At 59.7% G+C, this 12431-nt stretch overlaps 1 protein-coding gene across 1 annotated transcript in view; it reads right to left on the bottom strand.

Annotated features, from left to right (window-relative positions):
- LOC137412300 (stomatin-like) overlaps nt 1-12220 on the bottom strand; it is a 64623-nt gene extending 52403 nt beyond the window's left edge. The window contains exon 1 of the mRNA XM_068097564.2: nt 12092-12220. The gene's annotated coding sequence lies outside the window, so the exon portion shown is untranslated. The remainder of the gene's footprint in view (nt 1-12091) is intronic.
- Between the last annotated feature and the right edge of the window lie 211 nt (nt 12221-12431).

The following is a 12431-nucleotide window of genomic DNA, read 5'->3' as shown; positions in this document are numbered from 1 at the left end:
CCCACATTCTTCTGGAATAGGCCTGACATTTGAATAAAGATAGGGCAGGAATTTGTAAACTTGCCATGGTGCCGGCGACATGACCTAATGAAGAGTTAAAATAAATAACAAGAGTAGGTAAAAGTTAAAAATACACAAGTAAGAAGCTTCGGCCCCAAGGTGGATTCAATGCGAGACATGGGTAATGAACCCATGATGACTCGGATTGCCTGATGACTCGGATTGCAATGGATGGTTTACCTTTGCCATCCCAGCAGGTAATCAGGTCACCCACTCTGCAGGAATCACCAGGAATCAAACATGTACCGTGTTTGTGTTATCAATGACCATCCGTGCTCTGTTTATGGGATCAGCAGGTGGTAAAATGCGGAAGGAGGTGGGACGAACACCACAAGTGTTTGTTTCTTTGATACACCACAAAAAAGCACTTGGGGCGGAACAAACTGGGAGGAATCAATGGCAACCAAATTATGTAACCATGACGACTGTGAGCCAGAACACAGCGCTATGACGTCACGAGCAATGTCTGAGGGCAGGAACTTTCCACAATGATGATCAAGGTGAGATATTTGTGGGGTTGTAGCGGCTACCGCTGGGTTTTCACAATCGCCTTGCACCTATCAAGGACGCGGAGCGATCACCATGCCGGGCTCGTCCAGGACGCCCGGGCAGGCTCGCCCTCAACTTGCCAGGCCGCAGCCAGGACGCTGGGCCACGCCCCCTCTCGCCTTTCCTGGGCAAACGCTCCGGGATAATATGTATATATATTGCTGCCCGATAAACGGGCTTTTCAGAGTGCCTGAGTGTTTGGTTTGATTAAAGCAACTCGGATGAATTCCAGCTTTTTGTCGCGTCCATTCTTCCGATCGACGTGGGAGCCCCAGCTCCTTCATTGGTGACCTACCGACATGGACACGGCAGTCGCCCTTAAACTGCCTACCTTCTGGGAGGCTCACGCGGCGGTTTGGTTCGCACAGGCGGATTCCCTGTTCGCCCTGCGAGGCATCACGGCCGACGACACCCGCTTCCACCATGTGGTAGCAGCGCTCGGTTCGGCCACCGCGGCCCGCGCCCTGAGCCTCCTCGAGAGCCCGCCAGCCGCTGACAAATACGGCGCGATTAAGAAGCTTCTCGTCGACGCTTTCGCCCTCCCAACGGCGGAACGCGCACGGCGCCTGCTCGACCTGCCCGAGCTCGGCGACACGCGCCCTTCCGAGCGAATGGACTACATGCTTTCACTGCTCGGTGAGCACTCTCCGGCATTCCTGTTCCGGGAGCTGTTCCTCCGTCAGCTGCCTAACCCGGTACTCCTCGCCCTGGCAAGCACGACGATCACAGATCCCCGGGCCCTTGCCAGAGAAGCCGACAAGATCTCCGCCGCAGGACAGCGCATCGCAGCGGCGACATGGGACCCACCGCCGTCCGACGCAACACCCATGGCGCCCGAGCACCCGGCACGGTCGACGACCGAACTGCCGACGCAATTGGCGGCCGCTACACCGAGCCGACCACCTCCAGCACGACGACCGGGGCCTCCACCTGACCAAGCGTGGTGTTACTATCATGCCAGGTTCGGACAGAAGGCCCGGACATGCCGACCCCCGTGCACCTTCGGCAGGCCGGGAAACGGCCGGGCCGGCGTTCATTACCAGCCATGAGCACCGGCCACACGGGCAACTTACTGTTCATCACGGATAAAGCGTCCGGACGGCGCTTCCTGTGCGACACCGGCACCCAACTGAGCGTCATACCGGCCTCTGACCAGGACAGGCAATCCGCGGTTTGCGGCCCCTCCTTGGTTGCGGCCAACGGATCGACCATCCGCACCTTCGGCCCGCGCAACGTCACCCTCTGCTTCGGCGGCCAACGCTTTGCTTGGACGTTTGTAACCGCAAACGTGCCCATGGCTCTGCTAGGCGCCGACTTCCTCTGCGCACACGGACTGCTGGTGGACGTCCAACTGCGTCGTTTAATCAACGCCGAAACCTTCAGCTCCCTGGTATGCACATTGAGCAGCTCCGCGCCGACCGAGCTGGCATGCGCCGTCCCGGCGGCGAACGAGTTTGCTCGCCTGCTCATGGAGTTCCCGGCCCTCACGCGGCCGACGTTTTCGGCCGTCGCAGTACGGCATGGGATCGAGCACCACATACCAACCACGGGCCCGCCGGTCTACGCCAGGGCCCGCCGCCTCGACCCAGCCAAGCTCGCCGTGGCGAAGGCCGAATTCGACGCGTTGGAGCACCTCGGCATCGTGCGGCGCTCCGATAGCGCATGGGCCTCGCCACTGCACATCGTGCCAAAGCCGGGGGGTGTATGGCGCCCGTGTGGCGACTACCGCCGTCTCAATGACGCTACCACCCCCGACAGGTACCCGATCCCGCATATCCAAGACTTCTCCGCCCGTCTGGTGGGACGGGTCATTTTTTCGAAAATTGATCTCATACGGGGATATCACCAGGTACCTGTCAGGGCGGCCGACGTCCCTAAAACGGCAGTCATCACGCCGTTCGGCTTATTCGAATTCTTGCGGATGCCGTTTGGTCTCAAGAACGCGGCTCAGGCGTTCCAGCGCTTGATGGACGGCGTGCTGCGTGACCTGCCGTTCCTTTTTGTTTACCTGGATGACATCCTCGTCGCCAGCACGTCCCGGGCCGAGCACCTCCTCCACCTCCGAACACTGTTCGGGCGCCTCAGCGAGCATGGCCTCATCGTCAACCCGGCCAAATGCCACTTCGGCACGACGGCCGTTGATTTTTTGGGCCACCACATCACCAAGAACGGGGCCGTGCCGCTGCCAACCAAGGTCGAGGCCATCACCACGTTCCCGCGTCCCCGCACCATAAAGGCCCTGCAGGAATTCCTGGGAATGGTGAATTTTTATCACCGCTTCGTGCCCCGCGCTACTCAACTCATGCGGCCCTTCTACGAAGCCCTCTGGGGCAAGCCGACCAAGCACGACATCGCCTGGTCCGCAGCAATGGATGCGGCCTTCCAAAGCTCAAAGCGGGCCCTCGCCGACGCAACACTGCTCGCTCACCCGGTGCTCAACGCTCCCATCGCCCTCACCATGGATGCCTCCGACTACGCGGTGGGCGCCGTACATGAGCAATGGGTGAACGGGGTTTGGCAGCCACTCGCTTTTTTCAGCCGGCAGCTCCGGCCGAACGAGCTCAAATACAGCACGTTTGACCGGGAGCTCCTCGGTCTACACCTGGCCGTCCGCCATTTCCGCCACCTCCTGGAGGGCCGACCTTTCACGGCGTTCGTCGACCACAAGCCGTTGGTTTACGCCATGGCCAAGGTCACAGAGCCGTGGTCGGCCCGCCAACAGCGCCACCTCTCCGCCGTGTCGGAGTTTACCACGGACATCCGGCACGTCGCCGGCAAAAACAACGCCGTGGCCGACTGTCTTTCCCGGGCCAGCGCGAACGCGGTCCACCTGGGCGTGGACTTTGCGCTTATGGCGGCGGACCAAACCACCGACACCACGGTGCAAGCCCTCCGGGCGGCGGACACGGGCCTCCGCCTGGCCGACATCCCCTTCGCGGACACTGTCCTGCTCTGCGACGTCTCCCAAGGCCAGCCTCGCCCCATCGTGCCCGTCACCTGGCAACGCCGCATCTTCGCCTCCCTCCACGGCCTTTCCCACCCGGGCCGGAAAGCTTCCCAGAAGCTGGTGTCGGCGCGATTCGTCTGGCACGGCCTTCGTCGGGACGTCCGCGATTGGACCAGCACCTGCACGGCCTGCCAACGGGCCAAGGTCCACCGACACACCCAGGCCCCGCTGGCACCTTTCACCGTGCCCGAACGACGTTTCGACCACGTCAACGTGGATCTGGTGGACCCCCTCCCCCCGTCATGGGGGTTCACACACCTGCTCACCATGGTGGACAGGACCACCAGGTGGCCGGAGGCCGTTCCCCTCGTCTCCACCACCACCGCCGACGTGGCGCAGGCTTTCATCGCCACCTGGGTCTCCCGCTTCGGCGCACCGGCGGACATCTCGTCAGACCGCGGACCACAGTTCACCTCCGAGCTGTGGGGCGCGGTCGCCCGCAACCTGGGGGTCAAGCTCCACCGTACTACGGCCTACCACCCCCAAGCAAACGCATTGTGCGAGCGATTCCACCGCTCCATGAAGGCCGCGCTCATGGCCGGCCTTCAAGACGGCGGTTGGGCCGACCGGCTGCCGTGGGTCCTTTTGGGCCTCCGCACGGCCCCTAAGGAGGACCTCCAGGCATCCACCGCCGAGCTTGTCTATGGCCAGGCGCTACGCGTCCCGGGCGAATTCGTGCCCGACGCTACCAGTCCCTGGTCCGCAGCTCACCAGCGCTCGGACCTCCAGGAGGCCGCCCGACGGTTTGCCCCCGTGCCAACATCCCACCACGGTGACCCCCAGTCCTACGTCCCCCCAGCACTTCGCACAGCGGAGTATGTTTTTGTGCGTCACGACGCACATCGGGGGCCACTCCGGCCGCCGTACGACGGGCCCTTCCGGGTGCTGCGACGGGACGACAAGTCGTTCGTCATCGACATCGGCGGCAGGTCGGACCGGATTGCGGTGGACCGCCTCAAGCCGGCGCACGTGGACGTCGACCACCCACCACGGGTGGCCCTTCCGCCGCGGCGAGGCCGCCCCCCGTCCACGGTGCCCCCCACTCGACCGCCCACCACCACACCGGACCCCCTCCCACGACCCGCCAGGGGTCGCTTCGGCCGGGTCATCAGGACCCCCTTCAAATTGACCCTGCCGGTGCAAGTCGATTCTGGGGGGACGTGTGTAGCGGCTACCGCTGGGTTTTCACAATCGCCTTGCACCTATCAAGGACGCGGAGCGATCACCATGCCGGGCTCGTCCAGGACGCCCGGGCAGGCTCGCCCTCAACTTGCCAGGCCGCAGCCAGGACGCTGGGCCACGCCCCCTCTCGCCTTTCCTGGGCAAACGCTCCGGGATAATATGTATATATATTGCTGCCCGATAAACGGACTTTTCAGAGTGCCTGAGTGTTTGGTTTGATTAAAGCAACTCGGATGAATTCCAGCTTTTTGTCTCGTCCATTCTTCCGATCGACGTGGGAGCCCCAGCTCCTTCAGGGTTACCTTTAACCTGTCTTTAGCGAATGGAAACGGTTTCCAGCCTGAAATTAACTTATAAAAACCTCAAACTATTTAAATTTAATTAACGATGAAGATTGCAAGTATTGCGACAAACACACGTACCTCAACAGTACCTACACTACAGTGATAAACACACGTACCTCAACAGTACCTATACTACAGTGATAAACACACGTACCTCAACAGTACCTATACTACAGTGATAAACACACGTACCTCAACAGTACCTATACTACAGTGATAAACACACGTACCTCAACAGTACTTATACTACAGTGATAAACACACGTACCTCAACAGTACCTATACTACAGTGATAAACACACGTACCTCAACAGTACCTATACTACAGTGATAAACACACGTACCTCAACAGTACTTATACTACAGTGATAAACACACGTCCCTCAACAGTACCTATACTACAGTGATAAACACACGTACCTCAACAGTACTTATACTACAGTGATAAACACACGTACCTCAACAGTACCTATACTACTGAAGCGCGGTGCTACGCGCGCGACTTGCTACCAAGGAGGAAGCGGACAACGCGGTTAAACAAAAGAGTCTTTATTCACAAGAGGTCACTGCAGCACTGGCGCGCTCCGGGCTGCGCGCCCGGTGTATATCCTGAGGCCACGCCTACCCCTCGGGCGTGGCCGCCGCCCACTTGGTGCGCGGAATGATGTCACCACGCCAGTGGGCTTTCGTGTCCGCCACACGCGCCCCCCCAGAATTCCCGCGCACCTGGAGGGCCAGTTTGCGGGGCAAACGGATGACCCGGCCGAAGCGCCCTCTGGCGACCGGCGGCGTCCGGGGTGCAGGGATGCCAGCTGGGATGCCCCCGGCTGTACCCGGGATGGGTGCCGGACCAGGGGGCGGTGTGCCGGCGGTGCTGGGCGGTGCCGGGGGTCCGCCCGCCGGGGGGCGGCCCCGACGCGGGGGCCGAGCCACCGGCGGTGGGTGGTCCACGTCGAGGTGGGCCGGCTTGAGTCGATCCACCAAGACGCGGTAGGGAGTACCGCCGATGTCCAAGGTGAAGTATTTCACCCCGGTCTCCAGCACGCGGAAAGGCCCGTCGTACGTGGGCCGCAGTGGTGTCCGGTGGGCGTCGTGCCGGACGAAGACATACTCCGCGGTGCGAAGCTCCGGGGCGACGTGCATGGGTGGGTGCCCGTGGTGCGACGTCGGCACCGGGGCGAACCTCCGGGCGGTCTCCTGCAGCGCGGATTGCTCCTGCGCCGCGGACCAAGGTGCCGTGGGGTCGGGGAGGAACTCGCCCGGCACCCGCAGCGGTTGTCCAAAGACCACCTCCGCCGCGGATGTGCGCAGGTCCTCCTTGGGCGCCGTCCGGAGGCCCAGCAGGACCCAGGGGAGCCTGTCGACCCAGCCGCCGTCGCGGAGTGGCCCGGAGCGCGGCCTTCAACGAGCGGTCGAACCGCTCGCACAGGCCATTGGCCTGGGGGTTGTAGGCCGTGGTTCGGTGCAGCTGGACCCCGAGCCCCCGCGCGACCGCGGCCCAGAGCTCCGAGGTGAACTGGGGGCCGCGGTCGGACGAGATGTCCGAGGGGGCGCCGAACCGGGCGACCCAGGTGGCGATGAACGCCTGCGCGACGTCTGCCGCCGTCGTCGCCGCCAAAGGCATGGCCTCCGGCCACCGGGTGGTGCGGTCCACCATGGTGAGGACGTGGGTGAAACCCCGCGAGGGGGGCAGAGGTCCCACCAGGTCCACGTGAACGTGGTCAAACCGACGTTCGGGCACAGTAAACAGGGCCAATGGGGCTGCTGGCTCGCTGGCACGCGAGGCACGTCCTGGTCCAGCCGCGGACGGCCTTCCGGAGGCCATGCCAGACAAACTTGTCGGCGACCAACCTCTGGGAGGCCTTCGTGCCCGGGTGGGACAGGCCGTGGATGGCGTCAAAAACCTGGCGCTGCCAGGCTGCGGGCACGATGGGGCGAGGCCGCCCGAGGGAGACGTCGCAAACGAGGGCCATGCCCGCACCGTCGAAGGGCACCTCGGTGACGCGGAGGCCCGTGACGGTGGTCCGCAGGGCCTGGACCCCGGGGTCGGCGGCCTGGTCCACCGCCATCCGGGCATAGTCGATGCCAAGGTGGACTGCGTGGGCGACGGCCCGGGAAAGGCAATCGGCTACCGGGTTGTCCTTTCCCGCGACGTGCCGGATGTCCGTCGTGTACTCGGACACGGCCGCGAGGTGACGCTGTTGCCAGGCCGACCACGGCTCGGCGACCTTGCCCATCGCGAAAACCAGCGGCTTGTGGTCGACGAAGGCCATGAACGCATGGCCCTCGAGCAGATGGCGGAAGTGCCTGACCGCCAGGTGAAGCCCAAGCAACTCGCGGTCGAAGGTACTGTAACGGCGTTCGGGCGGGCGAAGCTGCCGGCTGAAGAACGCCAGCGGTTGCCAGGCACCACGCACCCATTGCTCGTACAACGCGCCCACCGCGTAGTCTGAGGCGTCGGAGGTGAGGGCGATCGGTGCATCGGGCGCCGGGTGCGCGAGCATGGTGGCGTTGGCCAAGGCGAGCTTCGCGCTCGAGAACGCCGCGTCCATCTGCTCAGTCCAGGTAACGTCACCTTTGCCCGGCTTCCCTCGAAGGGCCTCGTGTGAGGGGCACAGGAGCTGGGCGATGCGGGGCAGGAACCGATGGTAAAAGTTTACCATGCCCAGGAACTCCTGGAGCCCCTTGATCGTGCGGGGGCACGGAAACCCCTTCACCGCCTCCACCTTTGCCGGTAGGGGGACGGCCCCGTGCCTGGTGACGCGGTGCCCCAAAAAGTCGATGCCAGTGATGCCGAACCGGCACTTGGCGGGTTCACGATGAGGCCATGCTGGCCCAGACGTTCGAAGAGCGTGCGGAGGTGATGAAGGTGCTCTTCGCGAGACGCGCTGGCGACGAGGATGTCGTCCAGGTAGACGGACAAAAAATCCAAGCCGCGCAAGACGCTGTCCATTAGGCGCTGGAACGCCTGAGCCGCATGTTTCAAACCGAAGGGCATCCGAAGAAATTCGAAAAGCCCGAATGGCGTGATGACAGCCGTCTTCGGGATGTCCTCCGGCCTGACAGGGACCTGATGGTAGCCGCGTATGAGGTCCACCTTTGAAAAGAAGGACATGCCCGCCAACCGGGCGGAGAAGTCCTGGATGTGGGGGACGAAGTAGCGGTCGGGGGTGGTGGCATCGTTGAGGCGCCGGTAGTCCCCGCACGGTCGCCATCCCCCGCCGGGCTTGGGCACGATGTGGAGCCTGGACGCCCACGCGCTCTCGGAGCGCCGCACGATGCCGAGCCGCTCCAGTGTAGCGAACACCGCTTTAGCTATGGCGAGCTTCGTCAACTCGAGGCGGCGTGCCCGGGCATAGACCGGTGGCCCGGCGGTGGGGATGTGGTGTTCCACCCCGTGGTTGACAGCCCCCGCCGAGAAGGTGGGCCTCGTGAGGGCCGGGAAACCCACGAGGAGGCGGGCGAATTCGTCCACTGCCGGAAGCGTGCAGATGAACCTGGCCGGAACGGAATCGCTCAGCAAGCCGCTCGATGAGCCGCTCAGTGAGCTGCTCAACGAGGCGGGCGGCGCGCCCGCGAGCGAGCTGAATGTCTCAGCCTGGACAAGCCTAGCACATAAGAAGTCCGCGCCGAGCAGTGCCATAGGCACGTCGGCCGTAACAAACGACCAACGGAAAACCTGCCCTCCGAACCGCAGAGAGAGACAGCGTTTTCCGTACGTGCGTATATACGTACCATTGGCCGCAAGCAGCGCGGGACCTCGGCCCGCGGTTTGCTTGTCGGACGTACCGGCAGGAACGACACTCACCTGCGCTCCCGTGTCGCACAGGTAACGGCGCCCGGATAAGGTGTCCGTTATGTATAGGAGGCTGTTTAATCAGCCGGTGCTCAGTGCCACTACCGAGGGCCGGCCCGGGCGTTTCCCGACCTGCCGAATGAGCACGGCGGGCGACATTGCCGAGCCTCGTGGCCGAACCTGGCGTGGAAATGGCACCAGGTTTGCGGCGAAGCCGGAGGCCGCGGTTTCCGCGGTGGTGGTGGGCGGGGCGTGGCGGCCGCCACGAGGCGCCCCTCGGAGCAGGGGTGGGCACCCGCAGGAGGTTCGGGCTCGGGAGCCGCTACGGCCGCACCGAAACTCGCCTGTGTGTCCAAAGCCGCATAGAATTTGTCGGCCTCGGCCGCGAATGCACGGGGTTCCGTCGTCGCGGAACCGGCCAACGCGAGGCGGACTCGTGCCGGCAGCTGGCGTCGAAATAACGCCCGGAATAGAGCGTTCGGGGTTTCGTCGCCCATGAGCGACAGCATATGGTCCATTCGGACCGACGGTCGCTTGTCACCGAGCTCGGGGAGGTCCAAGAGGCGATCGGCCCGTGCGTCCACTGTGAGGCCGAACGTGGCGAGGAGGAGGAGCTTGCTCACCTCGTACTTGTCGTGGGCCGGTGGGTTCCTCAGGACCGACACGACCCGGGCGGCCGCGCCGGCCCCGAGGGAGGCGACCATGTGGCAGTAGCGTGTCTCGTCCGCCGTGATGCGTCGAAGCCTGAACTGGGCTTCGGCCTGCAGGAACCAGATCTCCGCCTGAGCTTCCCAGAACTCGGGGAGCTTCATTGCTACCGCGTTGGTTGCCATGTCGGGTGGTCAGCGACGGCTGACCAGAACGTCGGAGGTCACCAATTAAAGCACGGTGCTACGCTCGCTTACTTGCTACCAAGGAGGAAGCGGACAACGCGGTTAAACAAAAGAGTCTTTATTCACAAGAGGTCACTGTAGCACTGGCGCGCTCCGGGCTGCGCGCCCGGTGTATATCCTGAGGCCACGCCTACCCCTCGGGCGTGGCCGCCGCCTACTTGGTGCGCGGAATGATGTCACCACGCCAGTGGGCTTTCGTGGCCGCCACACTACAGTGATAAACACACGTACCTCAACAGTACCTATACTACAGTGATAAACATACGTACCTCAACAGTACCTATACTACAGTGATAAACACACGTACCTCAACAGTACCTATACTACAATGATAAACACATGTACCTCAACAGTACCTATACTACAGTGATAAACACACGTACCTCAACAGTACTTATACTACAGTGATAAACACACGTACCTCAACAGTACCTATACTACAGTGATAAAAACACGTACCTCAACAGTACCTATACCACAGTGATAAACACACGTACCACAACAGTACCTATACTACAGTGATAAACACACGTACCTCAACAGTATCTATACTACAGTGATAAACACACGTACCTCAACAGTACCTGTACTACAGTGATAAACACACGTACCTCAACAGTACTTATACTACAGTGATAAACACACGTACCTCAACAGTACTGATACTACACTACAGTGATAAACACACGTACCTCAACAGTACCTATACTACAGTGATAAACACACGTACCTCAACAGTACCTATACTACAGTGATAAACACACGTACCTCAACAGTACCTAGGGGGGAAAAGGTGAAGGGGGGAAAGGGTGAAAGGGGGAAAAGGTGATGGGGGGAAAAGGTGAAGGGGGGAAAAGGTGAAGGGGGGAAAAGGTGAAGGGGGAAAAGGTGAAGGGGGGGGGGAAGGGTGAAGGGGGGAAAGGGTGAAGGGGGAAAGGGTGAGGGGGGAAAAGTGATGGGGGGGAAAGTGATGGGGGGGGAAGTGATGGGGGGAAAGTGATGGGGGGGAAGTGATGGGGGGGGAGAGTGATGGGGGGGGAAAGTGATGGGGGGGAAAGTGATGGGGGGGAAAGTGATGGGAGGGAAAGTGATGGGGAGGAACGTGATGGGGGGGAAAGTGATTGGGGGGGAAAGTGATGGGGGGGGAAGTGATGAGGGGGGGAAGTGATAGGGGGGAAAGTGATGGGGGGGAAAGTGATGGGGGGGAAAGTGATGGGGGGGAAAGGTTTGATTTGTTTGTGAAATAAATGTTAGCTCTTTCACGAGCCTCGATTGTGTATACAAAAAAAACCAAAAAAAAAACCGGCTAAACAAAACTTACTACATGGTGATGGTTCTTACCCGACATCCAGAGTATGTTAATTTATACATCCTACCTGTTCTAAGGTAATCCCTATCCCACCGACTCAACAATATACATATACATATACATATACACACATATATATATATATAGTAAAAATAATGAACATTTAAAAACTTTAACCAAAGCCATGGCAATGTCTAATAATCAAACTGCGAATAAAGCTTAATCCCATGGTGCGTCATATGAAGTAGTCCCTCCCATGGTGAAAATTCTTTGTCCATCGGACCAACAGTTGCAGAGAAAAAAAATTCATACTGCTTGGATGAAAAGCTATACTTGTCGAATTATGACGTCAAAATTAAGTCACGGATGACATCATCATCAACATCTTATTCCCCATGGGGAGTACTTGACAATGAGCCATGTTTAAATTTTTTCCATGTAGCGGTTTCGGAGACATTGATGTGTGTTTTTTTCCAAGATGACACCCGTAGACGTGACCTATGACGTCATGCTTGTGAATAAAAAAATTCTACAGGCGGAGGCATTTCTATGGTGAAAATGTCGTGTGCATTGGACCAACGGTTGCCGAGAAAATGAATTTGTAAAATGCAGACACGTATGTATACGTACGCCACACGTACGCACGCACCCGATCGCTTAACCCTGCTTTTCACTTCGCGAGCGCAGGGTAATTACTGGAAACAGGAGGCACTGCATTAGCGACACAGCGACGTCCCCAGAAAATGATGTAACCAGCAGCAACTAGCTGCATACAAAATAATAACAATAAATCCGGTTAAGACGCTCAATAGTTGTGATAAAGTTATTTTGTTTGTATGGAACATGATTTACCATGGAATTCGCACCCATTCCTCTTTTCTCTTGGAGTGAAAGTTTTATAAAAACCCACTAAATCGACCTCCCCGCAACTTTCCCACGCTCCCCACTTACGGCTTTGGGTTCCTCTTGCTCAGTCAGTCGCCTTATCTTTCAGCTCTTGTCTTGTGCACAATCTTGCGCTACCGTTTACCTTGCGCTCCTTCTCTCTCTTCCCCTCACGGTTACTTACTCACTTTTCTCGATCCTCCTCCTCCTTCTCCTCCTCTCCCTCCATAAAAGCCCTCCCCCCACCTTTCCCTCCCAAGCACCCCTCCTGTACCTCTTGGATAAATACCACTAATTCTCTCACCCTCACCTTTTTGTTTTACTTGTGCTGTTTAAAGTCCAACTCACCTGGAATTTAATCTCACCTGCCTGCCCTTTCTGTAAAAACGCTCGTCCTGCATCTGCA

The sequence above is a fragment of the Myxine glutinosa genome, chromosome 14 (genome assembly GCF_964187855.1).
Source record: "Myxine glutinosa chromosome 14, kmMyxGlut1.1, whole genome shotgun sequence".
Lineage (NCBI taxonomy): Eukaryota > Metazoa > Chordata > Myxini > Myxiniformes > Myxinidae > Myxine > Myxine glutinosa.
Note: the sequence above shows the minus strand (reverse complement) of the source record. Positions and strands in the feature narration are given on the sequence as shown.